A 12,497-nucleotide genomic window follows, 5' to 3' on the forward strand; every position below is an offset into this window, starting at 1 on the left:
AACTGATAATAGCCAAAATTGGAACCCACAGGCAATCTGGCTTCACAGTCTAAGCTCTTGAACATTACAATTCTTTTTCTTAAAAAATGACTTAAAGCAAAAGAGTAGAAAACAAACCCATATGTCCATTAATAGGGGACTGGGTAAAGAATTACATATTCCTCAAACAATGAAATACAGAGGTGAAAAAGTATGAAGAAGCTACCACTTAGGTAAAAGTCAGATGCAGAATACGTATAATGTGCTGCCTTTATGTGTAGAATAAATCTTTTTTCAAATTGATTTTTGAAAGATCTTATGTACTGGGAATTTAGCCTTTGGTTGTTACAATTTTCTTCCCAGTTTATCATTTGATTTTTGATATGGTTATAGTATAATTTGCCATGAAAAGTTATTTTTATTTTATGTACTTGAGTTAATCTTTCCTTTTACAGCTTTTGGATTTTGAGTCATCACAAGAAAGACCGTCCTCACTTCAAGGATACAAAGAAATTCTACCAATATTTTCTTGGTGCTTTTAAGGTTTCTTTTTCAATATGGGACTTTTAATGTATTTTAAGTTTATCATGATATACAGGTGAGGTATGAACAAGTTATTTTCACAACACCCATTATTTTTTTTAATTAATTAATTTATTTATCTGTGGCTGTGTAGGGCCTTCATTGTTGCGCGTGGGCTTTCTCTAGTTGCGGCGAGCAGGGGCTACTCTTCGTTGTGGTGCACGGGCTTCTCATTGCAGTGGCTTCTCTTGTTGCGGAGCACGGGCTCTAGAGCGCAGGCTCAGTAGTTGTGGTGCACGGGCTTAGTTGCTCCGTGGCATGTGGGATCTTCCCGGACCAGAGCTCGAACCCGTGTCCCCTGCATTGGCAGGCAGATTCTTAACCACTGCACCACCAGGGAAGTCCATTATTAAATTGCCTTCTTTGCCCCACTGGTGTGAGATGCCCTGTTTATCATAAATTGACTTCTCTTATGTATTTTGGATTATTTGTGGATTTATTCTGTTCCTTTGGGGACAATGTTTTCAATTTACAGGGCAGCCAGAAGCCATTGCCTTTGTACTCAAATATTATTATTTCAGTCCTGGAGATAAATTTATGGTCTATTTAATGTACCATATTACTGCCAGCATCCCTCATGGTCCTCGGAAAGTTACAGAACTAACAAACAGTGGGTTTACAGTGATGGCTTCAGAAGCAAACAGATCTAGGGAAACACTGGCCCTGTTGATAAAGATATTATGCCATTCCCCCGATGAGATTTTCTAATTCATATCATTCTGTCCACTCAACTCTACAGGTACCTTTGGAAAATAGCAGCCACGAGGATTGGGATTAGATTCACATTGTCTGTGGCCCAGAAGAAAAAACACCACCTCCATCCATTCGCATGTCCTTGGCATTGTGTGAAAGTGCAGGATCAAAATCAAACATTTCAACTTTCCAGACTCTTAATTTGGTGTGTGTGTCTGCTGTTGGCTTCCAGGATCTGCCCATATTCCCCCAAAACCACAACAAAATGGCAGCTTGACTCAAGAATATGGCGAGAATGCCACAGGGGCTACTTTACCTAAAATCACTTTTCATATCACAAAGCTCCTGCATGGGCCACTCTGTGACCCAAAGTCCCTTTAATCCCCTAGAAAGCCTGTTTGAATGGGATAGACTTTCTGACAGTTTTTGAACTTTGCAGACTCCATATCATACCCCAAGTCTAAAGTTACCCACGAATAGTGGGATAAGGCAGTGGGAGAGCTGGGCCACAAGACCTGCATGTGATGGAGGCAATGTTCTTGGTTCAACCCTTGCCCCATGTTAAGCTCCAATAACCCTGAATGAATGTGTGTGCAATCTTTAGGCCTGAACAGCTGGGAGGAAGGGAGTCAGTCACAAATTTAGGAGGTGTAAAATGCTGTGGGAAGAAAAACAAACCAAGATGGCCAAAACAGGTGCCAAAGGGCATTTGTTCACAATTCCATCACAATTTCATTACTTTGTATATGATAAGCAGCTAAGCTGCATTAAGGAAAATTTCATGCTTCTTTGACCCTTTGATGTCCTGAAGAGAGAAAGAAATAACACCTGTTGCTGAAAGATTTTTCCAAGAGAGTAGTAGGCTTTGTTCACCAGCAATCTCAAGTGCTTGACTATCCAGCACTGTGTATGAATTTAAAGATGTGTCTTTTAGATGGGTCTCTTCAAGCACTAGCTGAACAGTAGTACCACTGTCCCTTTATTATAATTTTCCAGTAGTCTGAGGATTATTTATTCTTAAGCCTGAACTTTTTATTAGAAAGACTTTAGAAAGTTTCAAGCTTACATCACAAGAGCACTGATTGGTCTGTCAGAGTCCAAAGCATCTCTCACAGGCCCCTGATGATTCATGAATTGTAAGTAGGAGACCCAAAGCACAACACTTCTAGAGCAGAGCCACACAGCTCTATTCCCAAAGAGCTTTGCCAGCAGAGCCTGCAGGTAAACACTGGGTTGCAATATAGCCACTAGTGATTGGCTCTCTGGCTCCACTCACCCTTGCTGGGGGAGCTGCACATGCTTCAATTTTCTCTCAAATTGTTCCAGGAGGCATCTCATGTGTCCCTTGGCCTGGTCTTCCTGGCTACCCTTCAGCACTCAGCCTTTTCTTCCTTGCCCACTCAGCTGCTAATTAATGACTGTAGAAGGTACCACCATGGCTGCAGAGGCCCTCATGGTTACATCTGTGTCCAGATTGCAAACCAAGGAGCTCCACGCTCAGAGGTTGTCTCTTGGTGCTGACACCCAAGTTCCTGACATTTCATGCCCTCAGGATCATGGCTTGATTAATTTTTGACCTGGTCTTTCATTATAGCCTTTTACGTTCAGACTCAAAGTGGAAATAGGACTTGAGGGCCATCTAAATGAGTGATAGACATCCTACTTTTCCCCTGAATCCTTTGCCCTTAGAAGAGGTTCTAAGAACTTTCTTCCATCTCAGAAGCCTTCTCAGTCCTTCATGCCAAGAGAGCCCTGGCCAGCCTGCGTCCAGTCCTTTAGGTAAGTCTGAGTCCCAGGACAAACTTACATAGGCCTTCTGCGTTGAGATTAAAAGCAACACTGACATAAAACAACTTTGGAAATGTTATTCCTTCTTGAAACTGGCATTCTGAATATATAATCCTATGGGTGTAGAACAATAGTTTTATTTCCTTCCAAATCATTGGAGGGGAGCAAGAATTGGTAATTCAAAGGAAATGGTCTGCAACCATGACTGTCACTTCACAGAAATAGGCCCACTAATTGATATGCAGCATTAATGATGTGTTACATTTCCCGTGCGCAGCCCAGGTTTCTAGAAGTTATTCTCTTCAAGTATCAGATATTCTCTTGGCCTCCCAGATCCATGAACCAGTCAACCTCATATGCTCAGACCTCATGGGCCATGGGTTTTCTTGTCCTGGACATTTGTCCCAACTATGATTCATGATCCAGTCCTGTTTTCAAGCTTAACTTTCCACCCAGTGGCATTCACCTCACTACTCAGAAGCAAGGTGGAATAGTGATTAAGAGCAACTTGGAATTCTTGGCTTAACCGAGTCTTAAATGTATGACCTTGCACAGAGTACGTGCCTTGTCCCTGTAACTGAGTCTCTGCAGCTATAGAATGGGGAGAATAATAATAATAATAATAATACTTACCTCATGGAGATTTTTCAAGGATTACACAAGGCAAAATATGTAAAGCACTTCAAATGTCAAGCACTCACTAAATGTTAGTTAGGATTCTTCTTCTTCTTCAGGAAAACGTATGCCATAGCTATCAATTAAGAGCAGTCTTGCGAATCAACTCTGAAGTACACAGTTAGAGGATGTGATGTAAAAATACCTAGTGATTTTTTTAATAGTTTGCGAACTGCTTCATGGTAAACTTATCTCCATGACAACTCAACAGAAATAAATTAAATGACTCCATAAGTTAAAGGCTGTATCATTGTACCCTTCACGCACCAGCATGACAGAGTGGCTCTAAGTACCAGCTGCAGATGGAATGAAGGAGAACAGAATCACTCATTTCTTTACTATTTATTATTTGATGCTGTTCTATCCACATAAGAAATCCCCCCAAGTAATCTGTAAGCTCAGCAATAATTCAAGAAATAGAAATGGCTCTGCAAAAGAGTGTGTGGACATCATCTAGAAAACCTAGTTCCTAACAGGTGAAAAGTCTCAAAAGGAAAACAAATGATTTAGGCTAATAGGAAAATAACTCCTAAAGGAATGCACACAGGAAGAGCCAGAGCCCAGACCTCTGCTGGGCCTTGCGTCCATCAGGGCTGTGCTTGCCGGTGTTCACAGGTGCCCGAGAAGTGCTCTGATCTTTACAGCCCCCAGCGCAACAAAGGGGTCCTGCTGAAATGAGGGGAATTCATCTCAGCTCCATTTCTGAGCTATGCTCTCAGTTACATGAGTCCCAGATAATTGTCTGTGACTCCAAGGTTTTGCAGAGATTTGGAAAGTCCCGTCTTTGAGATGCCCTTTCTGATCACTTGGGCAATGTTATTTGACCAAGCTTCTAATCCAGCCTCCCTCTTCACGTGGGACACATTCTCTTCCAGGAGGTTCTTATGAACTCTCAAGTCAATTACACATGCCTGAAAGCATCTGATTCAAGAATGAGCACAGCTGGGGCTCAAGCTGGCCCCAGCCCCAGAACGATTTTGTCAGTGACCAGGGTTACAGAGTCAGTGGGTTATAGAACTATTACTGAGAATCTTATCCCAATGTCCTTTCTCAGTGTTTTCCCTCACTGCATACTGCCTCACTCTGTGAAATAGCACAAGGCAAGTACAAGTAGGAACAGTAGGCAGGAAGGAACAAGGTCTCACTACAGCTAATAAAGGAGTATCTTTCCCCTCAATTACCCTTCAGCAGAGGGGATTAATTAGTGAATTCCTTAAAAGCTGTTTTCCATGTACCGACTTCAGACAAGTGTAGCTTTGGTGGGAGGTATGATGCTATTGTAATAGGAACCCAGACCTGGTGTCTAATCTTCGGTATATTACTAACTACATGATTGTATGTATCACTTAAACCTTCCTCTGCCTCCTCAGAGGTAACTCTATCCTAATTCTACCTCATATAAATTCTAGGTAAAATGTAAGTAACTGTCTCCTATGAAAATATGGACACCCAGAGGATGGATGAGCTTCTCTACAATATTTCTGGGATTTAAGACAGGAGTATGAAAATTATCTTGATTTCCCTCTCCCAAAAAGTGATTTTGCTTTTCCTACTTTGCCCTCCCTGGTAACCTGTATTGGACAGGAGTTTCCCATGCTTGGGATGTTGGCTGGCCATGCCTATGACATCTATCAGAAATCTTGCTTCTGATGCCTGCTGAGACAATCAGCTATAGACATTCATGCTCTATACTACAAAGCCCTGCCATAGATGACTGGACAAAGAATGGCTCCTGACCCAAGGCTAACTTCTGAGGTGGTCTGTCCTGAAATCTCCACCCAATAGGAATGCCCTAAACTGGATGCTGATTGGATGAATCAATCAAATCCTCTCTCCTGGACTGAACACAAAGAGACCAAGGAATGGAAACAAATCCCAGAAATGTGTTATGCGCATAGACACATGCATGTCCACATACAAATCTAGACACATCATAGTCAAACTGCTGTAAAGCAAAGATAAAGAAAATAATCCTGAAGGCAGTTAGCATTTTTTTAAAAGGATACAATGTATATAAAGAAACAACAAAAAAAAGAATTACATCAGACTTCTCATCCCAAAACATGCAAGACTGACAACAGTGACATTTAAAAAAATTATTAATAGACTTTATTTTTGTTAGTGGTTTTAGATTTACAGAAGTGAGAGATAGTACGTAGAGTTCCATATACCCAGCCCCTCCCCAGCCTTACCCTCCAACTCTGCACACAGTTTTCCCTATTATTAACATCTTACATTAGTGTTGTACATTTGTTACAATTGCTTATTGTAATATAATAATTAATGTAGTTAAAATAATTATGTAATGTACATTATTAACGTACAATTATAACAATGTAAACGATGGACTACATTAACTAGAGTTCATGGTTTATACTAAGGTTTACTCTTAATTGTTGTTCTGTGGGTTTTGACACATGCCTAATGACATGTATCACCATTTGATTTATAAAAAATAGTTTCCCTACCCTAAAATCCCCTCTACTTCACCTATTTATCCCTCCTTTCCCTCCTCCCAAACTCCTGGCAACCACTGATCTTTCAGCAGTCACAGAGTAGCATATTTAAAATACTGGGTGAAAAAAAGCATAGTCAACCCAGAATTCTATGCACAGTGAAAATACTGTTCAAAAATTAAGGTGAAATAAAGACTTTTGTAGACAACTCAATGACAGTAGACGTGTACCACAGCAATGTTAATTAAAAATGTTCAGGCAGGAGTATTATTACCACATGGAAACTTGGATTTGCACAAAGAAATGAAAAGTACCGTAAATGGTAAAAATGAACATAAATATACTTTTTCTTCTTTTTAATTACTTTAAGAGATATTTGACTAACATAAAATAATTAACAGTTTACTGTAGGGCTTATAATATAGCTAAAAACAAAATGTACAACAACAGTGAAGGCAGGAGGAATTGAAAATATACTGTTGTATAATTTTTACACCACACATAAAGCAGTTTAATATTATTTTAAGGCAGCTACAGCTATGATAAGTTACAGTTATACATTTTAAACCTTAGAGAAACCATTAATATTTTTAAGAGATAAAGCTAAAAGCCACAAGAGAATATAAAATGGATTCTTAAAAATAATGCAAAAGAAGAGGAAAGAGGGAATAAATAACAAATGTGAAAAAATAAAAACAACCAGCAAGATGATAAATTCAACCATTTAATAATTAAAGCAAATAAAAATGGTTTAAATACTCAAGTTAAAAGGCAAAGATAAAATACATAAAAAACCAACAATAACAACAAAAACAGTCAACTATGTCTTATCAACAAGAAACTTTCTAACACAGGGGTCAACAAGGATTAAGGATTTAGCTCATAGGCTAAATCTAGCCTGAAGTATTTTTTAAAGGCCTTTATGAATATTAGACAAAGTAGACACCAGAACAAAAGATATTAGCAGGGAAAAAGAGGAACATTAAGCAATGATAAATGGGTCAATTCATTATATAGACATAAAAATCTTAAATATGTATGAACAAAGCCTCAAAAACATGAAGCAAAACCTGAGAGAACCAAAAGGAAACAGAATCACAACTGCAATCAGAGACTTCAATACCAACAACTCCTCTTTCAGTAACTGAAAGATAAAGCAGGAAAAAAGAGGTAAAGATATAGGCCTGAACACTACAACCAAACAACTTGACCTAACCAACAATCATTGAACACTCCACCCAATTACAACAGAATATACATTCTTTTCAAGTGCATATGAAAGATTCACCAAGATAGATCATATTCTGGGCCACAACACAAACCTCAGCAAAGTTAAAAGAATGGCAAGTATATAAAGTATGTTCTCTAACCAAAACAGAAATAAACTAGAAATCAATAGCAGATATATGGAAAAATCCCAAAATGTTTAGAAATTAAACACACTTCTAAATAACCCATGGGTCAAAGAAGGAGTTAAATAGAAATGAAATATCTTTTTAATTGCATGAAAAAAGAAAACAAATCCAAATTTACGGGATGCAACTAAATCATACTTAGAGGGAAACTGATAGTATTAAATGAACATATTATGAAACGAAGTTTTCAAATTAATAATCTAAGCTTCCACCTTAAAGAACTAGAAAAAGAACAGCAAATTCAACCTAAATCAAGCAGAAGAACAGAAATAGTAAAGGGCAGAAATAAAACTAAAAGCAGAAAGTCAATGAAACCAAAAGCAGTTCTTTGCAAAGATTAATGAAATTAATTTAACTCTCTAGCCAATCTGATGAAAGAGAGAGGAGGTAGAGCAGGAAAAGGATGGAGAGAAGGAAAAGATAAAAATTACCAATATCATAAATAAAAAAGAGATCCCACAGATCTTACAATACATTAAAAGATCAGAGGGGAATACTACGAGAAACTTTAAGCCAATGAACTTGTTAACATAAGTCTGTGGTTCCCAACCAAGAGCAGACACTTGGCAAAAATGTTTGAAGACACAAGTGGGGGACTTGCTCCTGGCATCTAGTGAGTAGAGGCCTGGGACGCTGCTAAACATCCCATCATGCACAGGACACCCTCCCACAACAAAGAATCCTCCTGCCCAAACATCACTTTGGTTGAGAAACCCTGACTTAAATGAAATGGACAAATTCCTTGAAAGACATCAACCACCAAAGTTTTCTCAAGAGGAAACAAATAACCTGAATAATTCTTCTATGAAAGACACTGAATTCTTAGTTTAATATTTTCCACCAAAACAAAACAAAACAAAACAAAACCCACAAAACTCTAGGCCCTTCTGGCCTCACAGGTGAACTCTAACAATTAGGAAGAAATAATACCAATTTTATATACATTCTTTCAGAATATAGAAAAAGAGAGAATACCTCCCAACTCATTTTATGAAACCATTACCCAGTTACCAAAACCAGACATTACAAGAAAACTAATGACTAATACCCTTCATGATCACAGGCATAAAAAAAAATGTAATAATAGTGGTTCAAATCCAACAATTTATAAAAAGGCTAATAAATTATGAGCAGTTGGGATTAATCTCAGGAAGACAAGGAGTATTCAACATTGGAAAGTCATCAATGCAATTCGCCATATCAACAGACTAAAAAAGAATAACCATATGATCACTGAAAATGATGCAGACAAAGCATTTGAAAACCTTCAACATGCATTTGTGATCAAAACTGTTAGCAAATAGGAATAAAAGGAATCTCCTGCGTCTGATTAAGGGTATTTACAAAAAGCCTACAGCTCACCGCCAAACTTAATGGTGAGAGAACAAGGCAGGGATATCCACTCTCATCGTTCCTATTCAGTGTTATACTGGACTTCTTAGTCAGTGAAGTAAAGCAGGAATGAGGGGGTGAGGGAGGGAGACAGGGAAAGGGAGCATACACACTGGAAATGAAGATTTAAAATGGCCTTTATCTTCTCCTTTTCCACGTCTCCCTCCCTCACCCCCTCACTCCTGCTTTACTTCACTGACTAAGAACTCCAGTATAACGCTGAATAAGAATGATGAGAGTGGATATCCCTGCCTTGTTCTCTCACCCAAAACATACAAGCAACTCATGCAGCTCAATATCAAAAAAACAAACAACCCAATCCAAAAATGGGCAGAAGACCTAAATAGACATTCCTCCAAAGAAGATATACAGATTGCCAACAAACACATGAAAGAATGCTCAATATCATTAATCATTAGAGAAATGCAAATCAAAACTACAATGAGATATCATCTCACACCAGTCAGAATGGCCATCATCAAAAAATCTACAAACAATAAATGCTGGAGAGGGTATGGAGAAAAGGGAACCCTCTTGCACTGTCGCTGGGAATGTAAATTGATACAGCCACTATGGAGAACAGTATGGAGGTTCCTTAAAAAACTAAAAATAGAACTACCATATGACCCAGCAATCCCACTACTGGGCATGTACCCTGAGAAAACCATAATTCAAAAAGAGTCATGTACCACAATGTTCATTGCAGCTCTATTTACAATAGCCAGGAAATGGAAGCAACATAAGTGTCCATCGACAGATGAATGGATAAAGAAGATGTGGCACATATGTACAATGGAATATTACTCAGCCATAAAAAGGAACGAAACTGAGTTATTTGTAGTGAGGTGGATGGACCTAGAGACTGTCATACAGAGTGAAGTAAGTCAGAAAGAGAAAAACAAATACCCTATGCTAACACATATATATGGAATCTAAAAAAAAAAAAGAAACTGGTCAGAAGAACCTAGGGGCAAGATGGGAATAAAGACACAGATCTACTAGAGAATGGACTTGAGGATACGGGGAGGGGGAAGGGTAAGCTGGGACAAAGTGAGAGAGTGGCATGGACATATATACACTACCAAATGTAAAATGGATAGATAGTGGGAAGCAGCCGCATAGCATAGGGAGATCAGCTTGGTACTTTGTGACCACCTAGAGGGGTGGGATAGGGAGGGTGGGAGGGAGGGAGATGCAAGAGGGAAGAGATATGAGGACATATGTATATGTATAACTGATTCACTTTGTTACAAAGCAGAAACTGACACACCATTGTAAAGAAATTATACTCTAATAAAGATGTTAAAAAATAAATAAATAAAATGTTTATTTTAACAATATGTATTTCTAACACAACATTGTAAGTCAGCTATATTTCAATAAAATTTTTTAATATGTAAAAATAAATAAATAAATAAATAAATAAATAAATAAATAAAATGGCCTGTATTAACAGATGACATGATTGTCTATATAGAAAATCTCAAAGAACCTTTAAGCAAGTTTAGCAAGGTCACAGAATATAAGGTCAATATAAAACATTGTATTTCTCTATACTAGCAATGAACAATGGGAAGTTAAATTATAGTACCATTTGCAATAACATAAAAAATGAAACACTGTTAAATCTTTAAAAATGTAAAAAACTTGTTCAATGAAACTAGAAAACACTGATAAGTCATACCAATTCATGGACTGAAAGATTCAATATTAAGATGTCAATTCTTACCAAATTGAGCTAGTGATTAAATACAATCCCTATCAAAACCCTAAGAGGGTTTTTTGGTTTTGTTTGTTTTGTTTTACAGACAAGCTGATTCTAAAATTTGTACGGAGAAGCAAAGCAGTCCAAACAACTAAAACTATTTTGAAAACTAAAACCAAGTTTAAGGACTCATACAACTTACTTTCAAGACTTACTATAAAGCTATTCAGTATTGACATAAGATAGGTATATAGATCCTTGGAACAGAAATCTAGAAATAGAATCACACATGTATGGTCAATTTATATTCAACAAAGGTGCCAAGGTAATTCAATGGGAGACAGGATGGCCTCTGCAACAGTGATGAAGGAATAATTGGTCACTGATATGCCAAAAAAAAACCCTCAATTCATACCTCACACCATATATAAAACTTAATTTGAGATGTACCAAAGACCTAAATGTAAAACCTAAAACTATAAAACTTCTGAAAGAAAACACAAGAGAATATCTTTGTGGTATTGAATTAAGGAAAGTTTTCTTAGACAAGACAGAAGAAACAAAAAGGAAAATCTGATAAACTGCACTGCATCAAAATTTTAGAATCCTGTTAGCTGAAAGACACTGTTAAGGAAATTAAAAGATAAGGCACAGACTGGGAGAAAACCTTTGCAAAACACACATCTGTTAAAGAACACGTTTCCAGAATATAAAAGAATTCTCAGGACTTATTAATAAGAAACCAAACAACCCTATTAAAAAGAAATAAGAAGATTTGAACACACAATTCACCAAAGAGAGAGGATGGCAAATAAGCATATGAAAAGATGCACCAAATATCAGTCATCAGGAAAATGCATATTTAAGTCACAAAAAGAGACAATCATACACGCATTAGAATGACCACACTTAAAAATAAATAAATAAAAGCCTTATAATACCAAATGCTGACAAAAATACAGAGAAACTGAAACTCATAAATTGCTAACGGAAGTGCAAAATGCTACAACTACTTTAGAAAATAGTTTGGGAGTTTCTAATAAAATTAAATATATACTTATCATATAGCCTAGCAATCCCTCTCCTGGGAATTTACCCCAGAGAATGAAAGCATATGTCTACACACAGACTTGTACTGAGTGCTTATTCTGACACCAGCTGATGTACTGCAGTACAATTTCCATGCGAACCACTAGGAGTTAGCATCACATTCCACAGGTTTAAAGGCACAGTCTCCACCCTGACTGCTCTTACCACTGGTACTTTTGATTAATTGGCTACAAATCCAGGGGTTACCACAATTCCCTCAGGTTTGATAACTCACTAGAACAGTTCACAGAGTTCCGAAAAGCAATAAATTATGATTACGGCTTTACTATAAAGGATAAAAATTAGGACCAGTCAAGTGAGAAGACACAAAGAGTGAGGTCTCGGAGGTCCCACAATATGGAGCTTCCATGATCTCTTCCCTTCCCACGGAATCAGGGTGGGTGGTCACACTTATCGGCACAGCAATGTGCTCTCCAACCGGGATGCTTTACTGAACTTTGATGTCCAGAGTTCTTATTGAGGTCATCACAGAGAGATATGATTGAAATCACTGGCCATTGACTGAATTAAATCTCCAGTCCTCCTCCTCTCCCCAGAGGTCAGCTGGCTCAAAGCCCCAAACCTCTAATCACATGGTTGATCTTTCTGGTGACAAACCCCATCCTAAGTCAACTCATCTCCTTAGCATAAACTCAAATGACTGAAAGAGCTCATGAATAGCAAAGACAATCCTAATGCTCACAAAAGTCCATGGATTTAGAG

This window comes from Balaenoptera acutorostrata, chromosome 7 (assembly GCF_949987535.1).
Source record: "Balaenoptera acutorostrata chromosome 7, mBalAcu1.1, whole genome shotgun sequence".
In the NCBI taxonomy this organism is placed as follows: Eukaryota; Metazoa; Chordata; class Mammalia; order Artiodactyla; family Balaenopteridae; genus Balaenoptera; species Balaenoptera acutorostrata.